Source organism: Ursus maritimus, unplaced genomic scaffold, assembly GCF_017311325.1.
Source record: "Ursus maritimus isolate PB19 unplaced genomic scaffold, ASM1731132v1 scaffold_16, whole genome shotgun sequence".
NCBI classification, from domain to species: domain Eukaryota; kingdom Metazoa; phylum Chordata; class Mammalia; order Carnivora; family Ursidae; genus Ursus; species Ursus maritimus.
Genome location: NW_024424008.1, coordinates 58235674 through 58253948, shown reverse-complemented (window position 1 = coordinate 58253948; position 18275 = coordinate 58235674). Strand labels below are relative to the sequence as shown.

General features: G+C 39.1%; 1 protein-coding gene across 1 annotated transcript in view; it reads left to right on the top strand.

Annotated features, from left to right (window-relative positions):
• Positions 1–18275, top strand: part of CUL5 (cullin 5) — an 88115-nt gene that overhangs the window by 45700 nt on the left and 24140 nt on the right. The window lies entirely within an intron of this gene.

The window sequence follows — 18275 nt, the reverse complement described above, 5'->3', positions numbered from 1 at the left end:
TACTCAGGACTCAGTCCTTGTTCTTGTGAGCTGATGTGCAAGATGAGATCTATTTGCCATCCCTGCTCTGACTTCGTTACGTTTAATGTACTTAATTTTTAACAGTCTCCTTATATTATGTTTTATGTGCATCTGTAGTTAACCGTTTTAGTGATTTTCATGTTGCAAGTAAAATATGCTCCCTAGAGATACAGTTGATTCTTGTTATTCACAGTGATTTTGTTCCGTAAAGTGACTGTGAACACTGAATTAGTGAGTACTGATCAAATCATTACTTCTAGGGGATATTTATTCTTGTTATGGGAAGATGTTTTCAAACTTGTCATGAGATGAAATATTACTTGATCAGGGAACATCAGTCTTTATATTGTTATTTTGTTTTTCTTTATACTGTAAGTTCCTCAAAAAACAAACAAAACTGATCAGAGATAGTAGCCATGTTACAATATCTGTCCTGAGCGTTTTCTTAGAGAGAATGACCTAAATGTGCTATAGTAAGGAAAACAGCAGTCACGTTCGCGAGAGTCTTAGAAATTGCTCACATATGGCAGTGGTACTTCCTCTAATTCCCTTCAGTCTTTGGAGCCTAGGAACTGGATTTAGATTTACATTCAAGGGGGCAATATTCCTGTTTGCCTATGACCAAACATTTTCCAGCTATGGATGGATTTCTTTCTTTCTTTCTTTATTTGCTTCTGACTTTTCTTCAGCTCTTCCGTCTTGAATGATAGTCATGTTTATGCCTTGTTCAGAAAACAGGTTGAGTTGGATTTTTTCCCCTCTTGGCTTCTTGTTTTGTTTTGTTTTCTGTTTGTCTTGCTTTACATGATATACAGTGTATTTCCTCTTTTAGTGGTTAAATAACTTTCATATTGGCCAGAAAAGAGGGCTAATTTCATGGTTGTTTATAGAAATTTTCTGTAGAAATTTAAAGCCAGGCTTGGACTTCATCCAGAATGCAGGGAAGGCTGTTGAATGTTTTTTAAGCAAGTGTGCCATGCTCAGAGTTATCCCCCGGGGAGATTAATCTGGTAACGGTATGAAAGAGGAGTTGGAATGGGAAAGAGAAGAGGAGAAGGTAGGAGGTTTTGCAATAATTCATGCAGGGGTTTAGGAGTACCACGTAGATGATAGCAACGGGGACGTAGCTGAGCGAGTAGAGAGAAAAAGACTTCCTAGAAGTGGAACATGGTGTCATATGGATGGGGCTAAAGGTTAAAGGGAGCGGAGTCTGTAGTGTTCCCAAGGCTCTGGCCTGGGGGAATTCACTGCTACGAGAGGTTGGGAGGAAAAGTAAGTCTCAGTCCTGCGTCAGAAATAGGAGTCAGTGTGAGGGGTTCGAGTTGATGGATGTGCCCGTAGCATCTGGCTGGGATGTTGCAGTTCCGTGAGATAGAATTGTTGTTTTTCTCCTCTAGTTTATACAGCTTAGTTGTATCATATTTATATGAAGCCTAAGGAGTTCAACTGTAGATGTCTAAGATAAGAGAAAGCAAGAAAAAGATGATGACAATGGTAGATAGTCAGCTGCACATGATAGTTGGTATAGAGCAAGTAAGCCTCCCTTTCTACTTCATGTATTTTTATTTTTTAAGATTTTTATTTATTATTTGAGAGAGAGTGAAAGCAAGAGAGATCACAGAGGGAGAGGGAGGAGCAGACTCGCCGCTGAGTGGAGAACCCAGTGTGGGGCTTGATGCCAGAACCGTGGGATCATGACCCCATCCGAAGGCAGAAACTTAACCAACTGAGCTACCTAGGCGCCCCTCCCCTTCTACTTCAAAGCGCACGCGCACACGCACACGGAAAAAAGTTAAAATAGAAGGTGTGAATTTACTTTTTCACAGTTACCAAATAGCGTGAGCATCTCATCAAGCTAAAGGACTTTAGGGTTCAAAGATAAGTTTTTTCATTACAGTTTTCAACAGAGAGACCCTAAGTGTAATACAGCGTGCTTCCAAAGAAACTGTACTTTATTTGGGATGTGGGAGGTCCTTTGTGTGGTCTGTTTTTCTTTTGTTTTGATTTTCTGCTTATTTTTAAAAATGAACTCTTGACTCAAGTAATAAGGTATATACAGAAAAGTGCACAGAAATCTCAGGTATGCATTATCACAAAGTGAACATACCTATAAAATCACCGTGACAATAATTACCAGCAATTCTGAAATCATCCATCATGCCCTCTCCAAATTAGTCTAACCATCTTTTTCTTCAAAGGTTATCACTCTCTTAACTTTTAATGACGTAGATTAATATGCAGTTTGTACAGCAATATTTGGTGCAGAGGAGAAATAAGTACCAAAACTGCAGGATTAATTTTAACATTGGGAATTTCAGATTTAATGAAGATGTATTGTTGTTTATACACCTCACTGAGCTAAGGCCCTTATACTGTGTACGTAACATTTATTATATATTTGTTAATTTATAGTTTCTGTTTTCAAAGAGAAATGATATATATTAAAATGAAGTATGTTGTGATGGAAGGAACAGTAAACCAAAAAATCACCAAGTCCTGATATAAATAAAATATAAAGAGCATTATTTGAATTGCTAGTAAGAAACAAGTCCCTTTCTACACTACAAACTATTCAGAACAGACTTACTGCCCTAAATTCTCTGGGAAGAATTATCAGCCATCAGAACATGCAATGGTATGTACTTACCTGTTAGACTATTCTTATTAATGGAGGACAATTACAGTATAGGGAAAATATATTTTACTGTTAACAGTCACTTCATATGGGGCTATACTGTAGTGCACACCAGAATTTAAGATTAAAGTATGTATGTTTTTGGCATTTATGTTTTTCTCTGTAAATTAGCGAATTATTGTCATTGATCAATTACCTTCTTTGTATTTAGTTAGTATAAATCAATATCAATTTTTTCAACCTGACTAGTTTTTTTTATATATGCAGAGAAACAAGTTTTTCGACCTGTATTGTGTATAGTAGAGAAAATCTTACCTAGGTAGTACCCAGTTGTGAGGCCAGGCCTCCTAAATGTCAGATGAACATCTCAAGTAATGTTACTATAGTACTTAGCAGCTCCCTGGATTCTTTCATTGTTATCAGAGTTTTGTTATCTTGGATATTCCAAGCAGCTGATAACATCATTTGCAAATAATAATGATGCTTTTGCCTAATATTAATATCTCCTATTTCCTTCAAAAGACTCAATCTATTAGTAGTTAATTTTGGGAAAAATGTTAAATATGGGGGATCCTTGCTTCTTCAGTCTTTGATGGGAGTGCTTCCACATTTTCATCATTAAGCGTGGTGTTGCATTTTGGCATGATGTATGCATTTTGTTACGTTAAGAATCTATTCATTTATTCTTCTTTTATGAAGAGTATTATTAAAAATGTATATACTTTAGTCCCAAAGCCAGTATCTTATTTAATGGAGAAACGAGTCATTTCCACTAAGATCTTGAACAAGGCGAGGATGCCCACTATTTCTGCTGCTTTTTAACATTGTATAAGAGGTATTAGCCTCTGCAGTTAGACTGGAGAAATCAGTTGGAGGTATGAGAATGGGTGAGCAGAAGTAAAACTCTCAGTTTGGAGATGATATGATAGTATATTTGGAAAACTCCAGACAATCAACGATAAAACTAACTCAAACAATAAAGCAATTCAGTAAGGTAGTAGGATATTAAATTAACATGCAAAAACCAATAGTCTTCTTATACACAAATAATAAACAGGATATAATATTAAGGAAAACATCACTTATGGTATTAACAAAGAAAATTAAACACTTGGGAATAAATTTAACAAATATATGAGACCTGTAAGAGGAAAACTTTTTAAACATTCAAAAAACACAGAAGTAAACTCAAAAAAATGGAAAGACATCCCTTGTTCTTAAATTCTGTGACTTAGAATTATAAAGATGTCAGTTCTTCCCTAAATGAATTTATAAATTCACTGTAATGCCAAGGCAAATACTAACAACTATTTAATGAAGTTAAGACAAGTTGATGTGTGGGGGGCCTGGGTGGCTCAGTCGTTAAGTGTCTGCCTTCGGCTCAGGGCGTGATCCCAGCGTTCTGGGATCGAGCCCCGCATCAGGCTCCTCTGCTGGGAGCCTGCTTCTTCCTCTCCCACTCCCCCTGTTTGTGTTCCCTCTCTTGCTGGCTGTCTCTCTCTGTCAAATAAATAAACAAAATCTTAAAAAAAAAAAAAAGACAAGTTGATGTGAAAGTTTGTGTGGAAAAATAAACATGTAGGAATAGCCAGGAAAACACTGGAAAAGAAAAACTATGAGTAGAAAGCCCTACCAGACATTAAGACATCCTTCGTAAAATAGTGTGGTAATTGTGCATGAATGGATAGGGGACCAGTGGGATGGAGTAGACAGTCCAGAATTTTATGGGACAAAGGTTGGATCTCAAATCATTGGGGATAAAGATAGACTTAGAAGATGGTGATGGGACAACGCAGTAGCCATTTGGAAAAAGATAGGTTTGTATATTACAGCATTCAGAAGAATAAACACCAAATAGGTCAGGGATTGAAATGCTAAACATGAAATCATATAGGTACAAGAATAATTCCTCTTTTAACTTTGGTTTAGGGGAAAGCTTTTTAACATGACTCAGAATTCAGAGCCAATAAAAGGAAAGATTGATGAATTTGACTACATTTTTTAAATTGTGGGGGTGCCTGGGTGGCTCAGTCGTTAAGCGTCTGCCTTCGGCTCAGGGCATGATCTCAGGGTCCTGGGATCAAGCCCCACATCGGGCTCCTCTGCTGGGAGCCTGCTTCTTCCTCTCCCACTCCCCCTGCTGTGTTCTTTCTCTTGCTGGCTGTCTCTCTGTCAAATAAATAAATTTTAAATCTTAAAAAAAATAAAATTGTGAAAACCATAAACAAAGTCAAAAGAGAACTGACAATCTGGGAAAGAATATTTGCAACATATATCACAGAGAAAGGCCTATTAGCCCTGCTATATAAAGAACTTTTAAAAATTGAGGAACAAAAATGGGTAAGAACCCGGTAGAAAAATGCTGAGAAAAGATACAGACAGATGACACAAATATATACCTAATACTGGCTATCAGACATTTGGAAAATACTCAGACTCATTCTTATAGAAGAGTTCCACCTTATAAACATGGAGGGTTTTGACAGTCCCTATTAGGCAAATATCACAGTAATAATTGTTGTAGACAAGCTCCGAGAATGGATATTAAAGTTAATAACCAAAACTGTGAGGTAAAATGGAGTACATTAACAGCTTCAAAGTATATTCCCCAGGATATGTTCTAAGGGAAAAATAGTAACTTTACAATGCAGAAACCCAAAAGACACTATCTTTTTTTTTTTTTTTTTAAAGATTTTATTTATTTGATGCAGAGAGAGAGCCAGCGAGAGAGGGAACACAGTGGGGGGAGTGTGAGAGGGAGAAGCAGGCTTCCCGCTGAGCAGGGAGCCCGGTGCAGGGCTCAGTCCCAGAACGCTGGGATCATGACCTGAGCCAAAGGCAGACGCTTAATGGCTGAGCCACCCAGATGCCCCCCAAAGACACTATCTTAATCAAGTGAGTAAGGTTAACATCACCAGTTGGAGGGACGTACTGACATGGTGAACCTCTTGATGTGATGCACTGAGAAGACAACCTCATTCCTGTGGTGTTCTCATCAAAAATGGATAACCTTATTCTAATGAGAAAAGATTGAACAGTCTCAAATTGGACGACAATCTACACAATAACTGACTAGTATTCTTTAAAAGTGTCAAGATCATAACAGACCAAAAGAGTAAAAAAGAGAGAGACAGACCAAGGAACTGCCACAGACTGGGGGAGAGTAGGAGATCTAAGCAACAACTAAATGCAGTGTGGGCTTGTAGGTAAGATCCTGGGGTAGGAAAGAGACGTTAGTGGAAAAACTGGTGAATTTCTAGTAAGATCCGTAGTTAGTAGTAGTAGTTTACTATTTTCCTGGTTTTAGTAGTTGTGTTGTAGTTGTGTAAGACATTACCATTAGGGGAAATGAGGTGGTGGATGTATGGGGACTCTGTGCTGTTTTTGCAACTTTCCTGTAATGCTAAAATCAAAATAAAATACAAAAATAAAAACAAAAACATATTATGAAGAATGCCTTTTCAATATGGGAAGCATCGGTAGAGTTCACTACATGGCATTTTCCTCCATTGGACTAATTCAGTAAATCACATCAACAGAGTTCCTCACGTTAAGCCATTCTTCCATTTTAGGAATGAACACAATGTCCCATTTATTAATGGATAAACGTGTGCCCCAAAGGGATTTTGACATATCCTATATAGCCAATAAAAGTTACTCCCAAGATTTTCCCCTCATAGTTTTTTTTGTTTTTGTTTTTGTTTTTGTTTTTTAGAGAGAAAGCGCTGCAGCAGGGGAGGGGCAGAGGGAGAGAGAATCTTTTTTTTTTTTTTTAAGATTTTATTTATTTATTCGACAGAGATAGAGACAGCCAGCGAGAGAGGGAACACAAGCAGGGGGAGTGGGAGAGGAAGAAGCAGGCTCATAGCGGAAGAGCCTGATGTGGGTCTTGATCCCATAACGCCGGGATCATGCCCTGAGCCGAAGGCAGACGCTTAACCGCTGTGCCACCCAGGCGCCCCAGGGAGAGAAAATCTTAAACAGGCTCCACACTGAGCGCAGAGCCCGATGCGGGGCTCGATCTCACAACCCTGAGATCATGACCAGAGCTGAAATCAAGAGTCGGATGCCTAACCGACTGAGCCACTTAGGTGCCCCTCCTCTAAGTTTCTTATATGTAAAATGTTTAGATGTTAAATTTAGTATGTAACGAGAATAATATCTTTAGAATCCTTTTATAGATTTATCCTAATTCAACTTTTACTTGAAATTGCTTGTCATTAATACAGCAGAATCAGTGGGAAGTTAGTCATGCTGTGAGTTGTTTAAATATCACAACATGAAGATGCCAGTAAGCAAAAGGTGGGAAAAAAGTGGGGAGCACTTTTTTATGTTCTAATTTTTAATTCTTTTTTTTTTTTTTTTTTTTTAAAGATTTTATTTATTTATTTGACAGAGGTAGAGACAGCCAGCGAGAGAGGGAACACAAGCAGGGGGAGTGGGAGAGGAAGAGCAGGCTCCCAGCAGAGGAGCCTGATGTGGGGCTCGATCCCAGAACACCGGGATCACGCCCTGAGCCGAAGGCAGGCGCTTAACCGCTGTGCCACCCAGGCGCCCCTTTAATTCTTTTCTGATGCCTGGCCTGTGTGTTGGAAAGTTTTGGAAGTTAGGAAAAGTGGAGGGTGGATTTTAGTCTTGTTTTGGAGAACGTTTGAATTCTAGATTTGTATGTTTGAACTAGGCGTATATATATATATATATATATATATATATATATATATATATAGCTTTTATATATAAATATATATATACAAAACTATATATAAAACTATATATATATATAAAACTATATATATATATATATATATAGTTTTTAAAGATTTTTATTTATTTATTTGACAGAGATAGAGACAGCCAGCGAGAGAGGGAACACAAGCAGGGGGAGTGGGAGAGGAAGAAGCAGGCCCATAGCGGAGGAGCCTGATGTGGGGCTCAATCCCACAACGCCGGGATCATGCCCTGAGCCGAAGGCAGACGCCCAACCGCTGTGCCACCCAGGAGCCCCTAGGCTAATATATTTTGATGAACTCTCTAGGCCAGGGGTTTTCAGGTAACATCTACCTCCAGAAAGTGTTGTGCAGATTGTGGAGGCTTTTTTGGTTGCCACAGTGATTGATTTGTAGTGAATGAGGTCAGGAATGCCACATGTCTCACGGTGCTCAGAGTGTCCCACATAAACCAAAATTAGGTCACATCCCAAAAGGAGTGAGTCAGTGGTCCCACTGGCCACACGGGTCAAGGAAAATCTTGTTATGCCTGAGTGTAAATCTGAATTGTGTTTTACTTATAAACCAAAATATTTTTACATGATATTAATAATACACCTTATTTTCTAGTGTTGATATTATTGCGTAAGTTGGGGGAAGATAATATTTTTATTGCTGTTTGGGATTTAAACCTATTTTTACTACAGACGCTTATGTCGCCGGTAGCGGTGCTCCCTGTGGTGTGTGAGTCGCCGGCCTGTCTGTGCTGCACTGCATTCGTAGTTGTCACCTTCCCAGAGACACCACGCAGAGGGGCAGGCGCCTGACTGCTTCATTGTATCTCTTGTTTGGTTGTGGCCACGACTTTACAGGTTGAAATATATATTGACTTATTATAAAGAACTGTCCTTTGATTTCTGCTGTATGTTATAATTAGAGATTGTATCAATGTTCTTGAAATAACATATAGGTAAATTTCAGTGTAAGACTTGCTGTAAAAGGGAGAGTTGGGCCTGAAGGGTTTGAGAACCAGTGCTTTGGTGGTGCAGAGCCTTGAAAGTTTATGACGAGGGGATCAAAGCTGCTCTAAAGAGGCAAGAGACTTGCTTTTGGTTGTCACGAATGTGGTAAAAGGGGTTCAACTAGGTACATAATGATAAATGAAGGGAAGTAAGAGGCATTTTGAAGAAATAATTAAAGGACATTTAATTTATTTATTTATTTTTAAGTAAGCTCAGCGCCCGATGTGGGGCTTGAACTCATGACCCTGAGATCAAGAGTCACATGGTTACTGACAGAGCCAGCCAGGTGCCCCTAAAAGACATTTTAATGGCCTGTATGATGATCGAAAGATTTGAGACTGGGTTATTGGAGTAATCTGAGTAGAGAGTCAGAGAAGAGCTAATTGTGAGAGCCCTCTCCAATTTTTGAAAGATTGTATACTTGTAAGAGCTTAAGGACTTCTGAGGAGTTTTCAGTTAGAATTTTGGGGAGGGCAGTGTGTATAAATAATAATCAGCCTATTATACAGCACTTTGTGAAAAGTAATGAAAAATCACTGTCTTCAGTATTACATAAGTAATGATGAGTTACAGCTTCTGTCTCCTGGCTCCAAACTAGTACTTTTCTTCCAGTGTGATGGGCCATGGGATATGGATCAAAATAGATAATCTACAGATTTGTTTGTTTGCTGGTGAATATGCCCTGGGTTTATGGGGAATAGGATTCTGTTGCTAGAGACTACAATCCTCTAGTTTTATTTTTCTTCATTAAACCATTTGACCTATGTTTATTGAGCACTCATTCACTCAGTGAATATGTATCTAGTCTCTATTAGTAGTGAGGTAGGTAGAAAGGGGTACACCATGAACAAAAAGTCCTTGCCCTTACAGAGTTAGCATTCAGATAGAGGAAGACAGATAACAGACTAGTCAACAAATAAAAATGATTTTTTGAAAATTTTTACTCAGGTTTTTTTTGTTTTGTTTTGTTTTTTAAGATTTTATTTATTTATGTGACAGACAGCCAGCGAGAGAGGGAACACAGCCCGGGAGTGGGAGAGGAAGAAGCAGGCTCCCAGCGGAGGAGCCCGATGTGGGACTTGATCCCGGAACGCTGGGATCACGCCCTGAGCTGAAGGCAGATGCTTAACGACTGCGCTACCCAGGCGCCCATACTCAGTTTTTTAAAGCTAAAAACAAAATACATTTTCCCCACCCCTAGCCCCCTGCCTCTTGGAACCACCGATCTCTTCTCTGTATCTATGAGTTTGGGGGGTTTATTTCTCTCTCTCTCTTTTTTGAATGATTCCACATATGAGAGAGATCATATGGTATTTGTTGTTTTTTGCCTTATTTCACTCAAGCATAATGTTCTCAAGGTCCATCCAAGTTATTGCAAATGACAAGACTTCATTCTTCTTATTGACCAAATAATATTCCGTTGTGTATTTGTATCATAGTATCTTTATCTTTTCATCCATTGGTAGACACTTAGGTTGTTTCCATATCTTGGCTATTGTAAATAATGCTGCAGTGTACCTGAGAGTACATATGTCTTTTTGAGTTAGTATTTTGTTTTCTTTGCATAAATACCCAGGTGGGGAATTGCGGATCATATGGTAGTTCTGTTTTTAATTTTTCGAGTAACCTCCATACTGTTTTCCACAGCGGCTGCAGCATTTTACGTCCCACCAGCAGTGCGCAGGGTTTCCCTCTTCACGGCATCCTGGCCAACACTTGTTCTTTCTTCCTTCTCGGTACGAGCCATTCTGACAGGTGTGAGGCGATGGCTCACGTGGGTTTGGTTTGCATTTCCTTGGCGATGAGTGAGGTTGAGCACCTTTTCGTGTGTCTGTTGGCCACATCTGTGTGTCTTCTTTGGAAAACGTCTGCGTAGATCTTCTGCCCGTTTTTCAGTGGGATTGTTTATTTTTTGCTATTGAGTTGTAGGAGTTCTTTGTCTGTTTTGGGTGTTAGCTCCTCGTCAGATCGGTGACGTGCGGTGATTTGCTCCCGTTACAAGGTTGTCTTTTCATTGTGTCCGTGGTTCCTTTGCTGTGCCACAGTCCTGTAGTTTGAGGTGGTCCACTTGTTTATTTTTGCTTTTGTTGCTTTTGGTGTCACATTCAAAAAAATCATCACCAAGGCCTATGTTAAGGAACTCACCTAAGCCTGTGTTTTCTTCTAGGAGTTCTATGGTTTCAGGTCTCAGGTTCAAGTCTTTAATTTGTGTTGATTTTTTTTTATTATATTGTGCAGGATAGCGGTGCGGTTTTGTTCTTTTGCACGCGGCTGTCCAGTTTTCCCAGCGCCATTTATTGAAGAGACTGTCCTCCCCATTGTATATTCTTGGCTCCTTGGTTGTGAACTAGCTGACTGTATACGTGTGGGTTAGTTTCTGGGCTCTGTGTTCTGTCCCGCTGATCTCTGTGTCTGTTCTGATGCCAGCACCACACCGTTTTGGTGATGACAGAGCTCTGTAACATAGTTGGACGTCAGGAAGGTGATGCCTCCAGCTTTGTTGTTCTTTCTTAAGATTGCTTGGACCGTTCTGGGCCTTTTGTGGTTCTCTACAAGTTGTAGGACTGGTGGTTCTTTTTCTGTGGAAAATGCCATTGGACTTTTGATAGAGATTGCATTGAGTTTGTATGGTTCTGGTAGTGTGGACATTTTAATGCTATTATTCTTCCATTCTGTGAGCACCGAATATCTTTCCATTTATTTGTGTCTTCTGTTTGTTTCATCTGTGTCTTAGAGTTTTCAGTGTACCGTTCTTTCACCTTCTTGGTTGAGTTTATTCCTAGGTATTTCATTCTTCTTGATGCAAGTGTAAGTGGGATTGTTTTCTTAATTTCTCTTTGTGATACTTTGTTATTCATGTAAAGAAATGCAACAGATTTTTGTATATTGATTTTATGTCCTGCAGCTTCACTGAATTTATTTTGACAGGTTTTTGGTGGCATCTTGTGGTTTTCTGTATAAAATATACTATTATCTGTAAATAGTGGAGTTTTACTTCTTCCTTTCATTCAGCCCTGTCTCAGCTCTTGTTTGTCTCTCAATCCTTTATCTTGTACAAGCAGCCAGTGATATTTTTAATAACACCCAGGGAAGTATGTACCGAATCTTCGGTGTCCCAGTGTAAGTGATTCTTTATAAAATAGATGAATGCCGTAGAGAGCGAACTGGTTCTGGTAATGCTCCTGCTGTCACCTTTGCCTTACAGAATATGGTCAGGGAAGGTCGTCTTCAGGGAGTGATATTAGAGCTGAGACCTAAGTGATAGCGGTGTAGCCTTGTGAAGATCTGGGATAAAGCTTTCCAGGTAGAAGGAGGAGCAAGTGTAAAGGCTGTGAATCAGGAATGAGTTCAGCATGTTTTAGGAACAGAGAAAGGTTAGTGTGGCCACAGTGTGGTGGATGAGGGGAGGGGTGGGGAGCAGGAGCTCAGTGCAATGGGCAGCTGTTGAAGGATTTTAAGCAGAGATGCTGATGTGATCTTATTTTTGTATTTCAAAAGAGCATTTAGGTTGCAGTAGGGTATTTGGATTACAAACTATAATCGAGGTGAGAGGTGTTGATGGCAGTGGAGATAGATATATAAGTGGAGAGATTCAGGATGTATTTCGGAGGGAGAACCTGTAGGTAGGTGCTGTCATTGTTTATCCTTTACAGGTAAAGAAACTGAAGGTCAGAGACTGCAGAAGGTTGGCCTCAGACAGCTGGGACATGGTGAAGCCGGGCTTCTAATTAAGTGCAGTTTTTGGTCCTGAGTTCCTAAGGATAATGCTAAGCACTTTGGGGGTGTATGAAGAAGATATGCAAAGTTCGGTACATAATTTTGGATATATGTATTGCACTTACACATATGTAGTCAGCACTCTTGGTGACAAGAAGCAGGAACCCATCTCAAACAAAAAAAAAAGGCAAATGTGTTAGTTCATGTAAAATCCAGTGTGGAAAGTACAGGGCTAACACTAAAATGAAGGATATCTGGATTTAGGAATTTGGAACATTGTAAGAACTTTCTGCATGTGTATTTTTGTACTCTTAATTCTGTTATCTTTGACAGCTGTTAGTCTTTTGGTTGTTGTTGTTGAAGTGGGGACCATGATTGCTGTCCTTCGTTGTGTGACCTGAAAGAAGATAAGAGTCTGGCTCCACGGTTTTAATTATCCTAGCTCTAATTGACCCAGCTCGAATTGAGGGCCCAAGCTTGGATCTAATGCGCTCTGTGTGTGTCTTTGCCCACGTGTGTGAGCATGCTTCACTGTCAATGTGTATGGGTCTGAAGTATGTATAATATCGTAGAATTTGACTTGTCCGAAGGACAGCCCTTACAGCAACTTGAGCTGCTTACAGTTCAGTGGAGAACCTGAAAAGTCAGTCCAAGAATCCGAGCAGCCAAGTGTTGGTTAGAAGCCTAGAGGCGCATGGTTCCGGTTTTGCTTATGGGAGAGCCACGTAGCCCCACTCAGAACCAGTTAAGCACACAGTTCCAATAAGCTTGATTCTCGTTGAATGGTTCTGTAGGACGTGAGCAGCAGTGTCTGTGTGAAACCAGGAGAGGCTTTGAGCTGTCTGCTGAAGAGACATGATTGACAGGAAAAGATGAAACATAATAATAAGAAAAAAGTGAGAAAAAAACTTAAACAACTTCAAAAGTTTTTCTATGGCTATTAGTATTTTAGGTGATTGTCCTACATACCTGCATTCCCTGAGGGCATTCAGTTTGTATTTATTATGCACTTAAAATATGCTGGGCCTCCTGTGAGTTGTGCCTAGTAACATAGATCTGGTTCCTGTCTTCAGAGTGACACTAGAATAAAACGGATTGTTTATACAGCAGAGTGATGGACTAGAGCGTGGATTGGCCGTGGCAAGTCTTCATCTCTTCCCTGTGACCAAGGCCCTGACGAGGGAGGTGGTGTGTTAGAGTCGTTAGGGACGTACATGTAAGAATCAGAGGAGGATTTGAGTTCCTTTGTTGTCATGTTACCAGCAGTGTGCTCTTTGGCAAGTTATTCAGCCTTTGTAATCTGTTTCCTTAACTGCAAAACAGAGTAACACCCACATGTATTGTCAGAGTTTAGTAAAACACTGCCTGGCATGGTGGATTTTACTGTTAAAGCTCAGGTTTGGAGAAAGTTGCTGATTGGAAGACAGATAGGAACTATCGTACTGTTTATACAGAACATTGAATTAGCAACCAGGTCACAAGTCATAAATTATTAACATTAAAGTATTTATTAACCTTTAGTATCTTAGTATATTAAGGGCGATTTTGAAAAAGTCAAGGTGAGTAAGTCTGAATTTTCATTGCTGTGTATAGTTACTGTGTAAACAGTTTAGAAATAAAACAAATACCACTAGTTATAATGGTAAAATAAAGAAATCTTAACCAAGCTAGAAAAGGCGAGGGAAATTAATTTTGAGAATAACCTACCATGCGTAGAATAAATTAGTTACTGAATACGTTACAGATATCCTTATATGGTTAAAGACCTTACAATGATAAAGTCTTAAAGTGAAGAACCTAGGATAATTTTTAGTTCATCTCCTATTTTATAGTTGAGTTAAAGCAAATTATTACTTGTACAGATTTGAATAACGAAAATTAGAGCCATTCTTGTTGCTTTGTAATAAATTTCAGTGAAGTAGGATTAATTGTGCAAATTGAATACCAGTAAAAGAAGACTCTACTCCATCAATTAGCCTATCTGTCCCACCTTTCATCTTCACAGACCTTGACCTTTACATCCATTCATTCAACAAATACTGAGTGCCTGCTGTGTTTTATGGCAGGCATCATCTTTGAAGAGTTTTGCTATAGAGGAAGGTAAAACATCAAGCACATTGATAGTTAAAGTGTTTCACCTTGCAGACCTCTGGGGAGAGATTTCTATGGATTTAGAAGTTGTGCTCATCTCAGGCAAAATACAGGATTTGATGGCATGTGGCAAAAAGTTTTTTTCTTCACCGAAGCTAGCAAAAGGAGACAGAAAGGGAATACAAGGTGAGAGAGATGGTTTATCACTACCCTTTCCCTTCGAGATGTATTTTTCAAATAACAAGTATATATTTAGGGTCGACTCTCTATGTAGTATTTTGGTAAATGATGGGAAAGAAACATGAAAGAGGAGTAACATGATTTCTGACCTCATGGAACCAACCCTGTCGTTAAGACAAGACTCATTTGCAACAAGGGGAAAGCACCACGCAGTCTCCCTTTCCTCTCTTTGCCCACGTGAAATAGTTCTCTGAAGGATTTTTCATCTCACAAGGATTTAGACCATAATCAATCTCTTTATTAAAAAAAAAGCCTGGTTATGACAGTTTTCAAATATTTACAAAAGTGGAGAAAGTAGTACAACGAACCCTAACCGTCACAGCCAGCCTCTGGTTTCAGCCGTGGTCATCATTTCGTTCCGTTTGCTTGCTCCTTGCCTGTTTTCCTTCCTTTTCTTTTCTCTTTTCCCTTCCCTACCCTTCCTTCCTTTGATCATTTCCAAGAAATTTATGATATCATGCATATTTTACCCTGTATAACACAGAAGTGTATTGTAACATTATTTTCGATGCCTGTATTTTATCATATATATTTAGTGAATATACCCAACCTATTCTCTAATGATGGGCATTTTTATTATTGTTATTATTGTAGCTTATTCCTTATGAATATTACTACCTGGGACATCTTTATATGCCTTTAGCTCTTTAACACTTTTAAGTACACATGGGGCATTCTCTTGGCATGGAATTTACTGGAAGTGAAATTGCTGAAGCCAAGGATATGCACCTTTGACCAATTGCTACATAATACCAAACTGATCTTCAGAAATACAGTAATTCTTACTCCCATCAACAATGTGCCTGTTTATTTTTGTTAATCTGGGTTTTTTGTTAGTCTATTAATTGTGACAATCTCCTAGTATTGTAGATTAAAAAAAATTTGTGTGCACTTAAAAACTATTGAGGCTAGATATCTTTATTCTTATTATGAACCATTTATATTTCTTCTTTTGTGAGTTCGGGCTAATCTTTCATAAACATCACTTTCATTCTTTATTCAGAAACCATAGTATCATTATTTCTTATATTTGATGTTTAAGACTCTTCATTATTCGGCCCTCACCTATTTTTCTAACTTAATACTTTTCCTGCAAGAGTCATTCTGCTCCAGTAAGTAGTTCCTCATTCTTAAACTTCTTTCTGTTCATTTTTTTTTCTTGGATTCATTTTTAAGAATTTTTTTTACTTGTTTTCCTAATGTTTTACTTTCTACTTTTCCTTTGCCTGTTTAAATCCTTCAGAACCCTTATAGTCCATCTTGTGATAAAGTCCCTGCAAATTCTGTAGACTTCATCAGTTTCCTCTTAACTTGAATTTCCACTATACCTATTGTTTCTACCGCTAGATTCAGTAGCAAATTATAGACTGTTGTGTTATTTCTCAGACACCAGCTGTGGCTGGGGCCATAAATACACAGCTATGGACAAACACAGTCTCTGTCCTTGTGAAGTTTATAGTATAATAATGATGCATTTATTTCCACATCTTTGCTTTATTAGCAAGTTGAACTTCTTTTAGTGTACCTCTGTTATATGGGAATTATACACAGATTTTTAGATGTGTACTTACATGTCCCCAGTTGGACTGTAAGATTATTGAAGGTATAAACCATGTTTTATACTTCTCTATTCCTTATAGCGCCTAACTCAGATCTCGGCATGTAGCCATTGCTAAGTGTATACTTTTTCTGTTAATGTAGTAACAGAAGTTGTAGACTTTGGAGTCACCCACCAGGCCTCATATAACAAGACCTGGTGAACTGTGTGTGTAACACTTGCACGTTACTTAGCCTCTCTCAGCTTGTTTCCTTCTGTGTGAAATATCTGCTTAAGGTGGTCATGTGGGCTAAATAAGATAATGCACGTAAAGCATTCAGCACAGTGCTTGGTGCAGACTAAGTGCTCATTAAAGATCCCTCGTATTGTGATAGTTAACCCTCTCAAACCAGAAACCGCCGCAGCAGACTCCCTAGCTCCTGTCATCGAAGACTCAACTAGATTCTGTTGAGTTTCTTCAGTTGCCTTGTCCTCTCCTTTTAATCCTCATTGTAACCCACAATAAGGAAGACATTATTTTGTGGTTTAGTATACAGTCTGCTCACTTGCACATACCTGAAATGAAAGTTCTACGAAATAATATTCACTTTTGTTATGTATTATGCTCTCTGCTTTTTTCTGTTTTGTGTTAAAGAAAGCTGGTTACAGCCATTAACACACTTCAGAACAACAGTTTGAAACACACGCTGGATTTTTGGAATTTGCAGAAGTTGGACTACTATCCAGTCACACAGCTTTGACTTCTCAGTGAAATAGAAACTGGGGATGCAGGGACAAGGCTCGGGGCTCATTCCAACTGCACGTGCTCTCTCTTCCCCCTGGGTTCTGTGTAGTTAGGTTCACGTGTTGTCAGTCTGGCCTTGCCACTGCGGCAGGAGTGCTCAGCCGTGCGTGGTCCAGCGCTGGTGCCGGAGGAGACAACTCAGGACTCGGACACACCGTCCCACCTTGGCAAGGCAGGAATTTCTCAAGCACTTTTTGTGTGTATTGTTTCTCTTAGGAAATCGGCGTCCTTGGGTTTTAAAGTTGTTAGCATAATTCTCAAAAAAAGGGACTTGAAAAAAACTTTTTATTACAGAAATTTTTTAACATTTAAAAAGGAGGCAGAATAGTATAATGAATCCCCATTATCTAAATTTAGCTTCAGTTATTATCAACATTATGTCAATTCCAAGGAGAATTTTTAACAAAGAACTTTTAAGACACACATAATTCCCTTCCTTAGAACAGATGATCTTTATTTCAGAAGATACATATCAGCCTTAGTGTACTGTGCTCCAGTACTCATAACCTATTCATTTTACTTGATGCCTGCAAGAAGAATGAGGAATTCTGTGACGTGTGGGAGCAGTGATGGGGTGGGTGGATTCTGTTGAGGACGGCCTAGGACACCAGACCCTGGCCATGTTACCTGGAATATTTCAGCCGCCTTGTTGACCAGTCTGCTCTTAGGGGAGTAGACATTTGTTCCATTTATCTTCTGTTTAAAACCTTTGATTCTTTGTTCCCTACCCTATCTATAGAATAAAAATCCCAAATATATATTTTCTTATATAATCTGGCTCCAGCCTACCTTTTTAGTTTTCTCTTCCACTCTCTGTCTCTTCCCTACCATATTCAGTTTCTTCTTATTGCTTGAATACTCAATCCATTTTGGACTTGTAATTATTTTTCAAGATCCAATTTAGATTTCATCCTGTAGATGAGACCTTTTTAACTACCCCAGAAGTGTCTAGTTCCTCTGCCTGCTTTTCTGTTTGTTGGGCATGAGTGTGTGTGTGTGTGTGTGTATGTTGCCGCTTAACTGGGTTGTATGTGTTAGTTTCTGTTGCTGTCTTCCCTGCGCTTCAGGAGACAGGGCTCCTCCTCCAAAGCAGGGCTCGTATCTCAGTCGTCTCTGTCTCCTCACCACTTCCCTGCTGCCTGCACATGGTAGCCGTCCAGGGATGGCTTGTGGAATGACTGTATTTAGAATTTTAGAATCTAATTTTAACACATATTCTCTCCAGATAAGAATTCATCAAAGTTTATTTTTTTCATTTTGTTTTGAATATTTTTCAGTTTTTTTCCTCCCCTCCTTGGGGACTTCTATTAAAATTTCTAAAGAGAACACAAGTTCTGTAGCCTTTTTCTTGGGGTGAATATGCCTTGGTAAACTAGTCGTAGAGTATCCATCCACCTTCAGTGCTCCTGCAGTAAAGGTGAGTAAGATCTGCTTTCATGATGCTTAACGTTCTGCTGTTGTTGAACAGTATGGTTTTATGGAGCTAAAAAAGCAAAGTGGG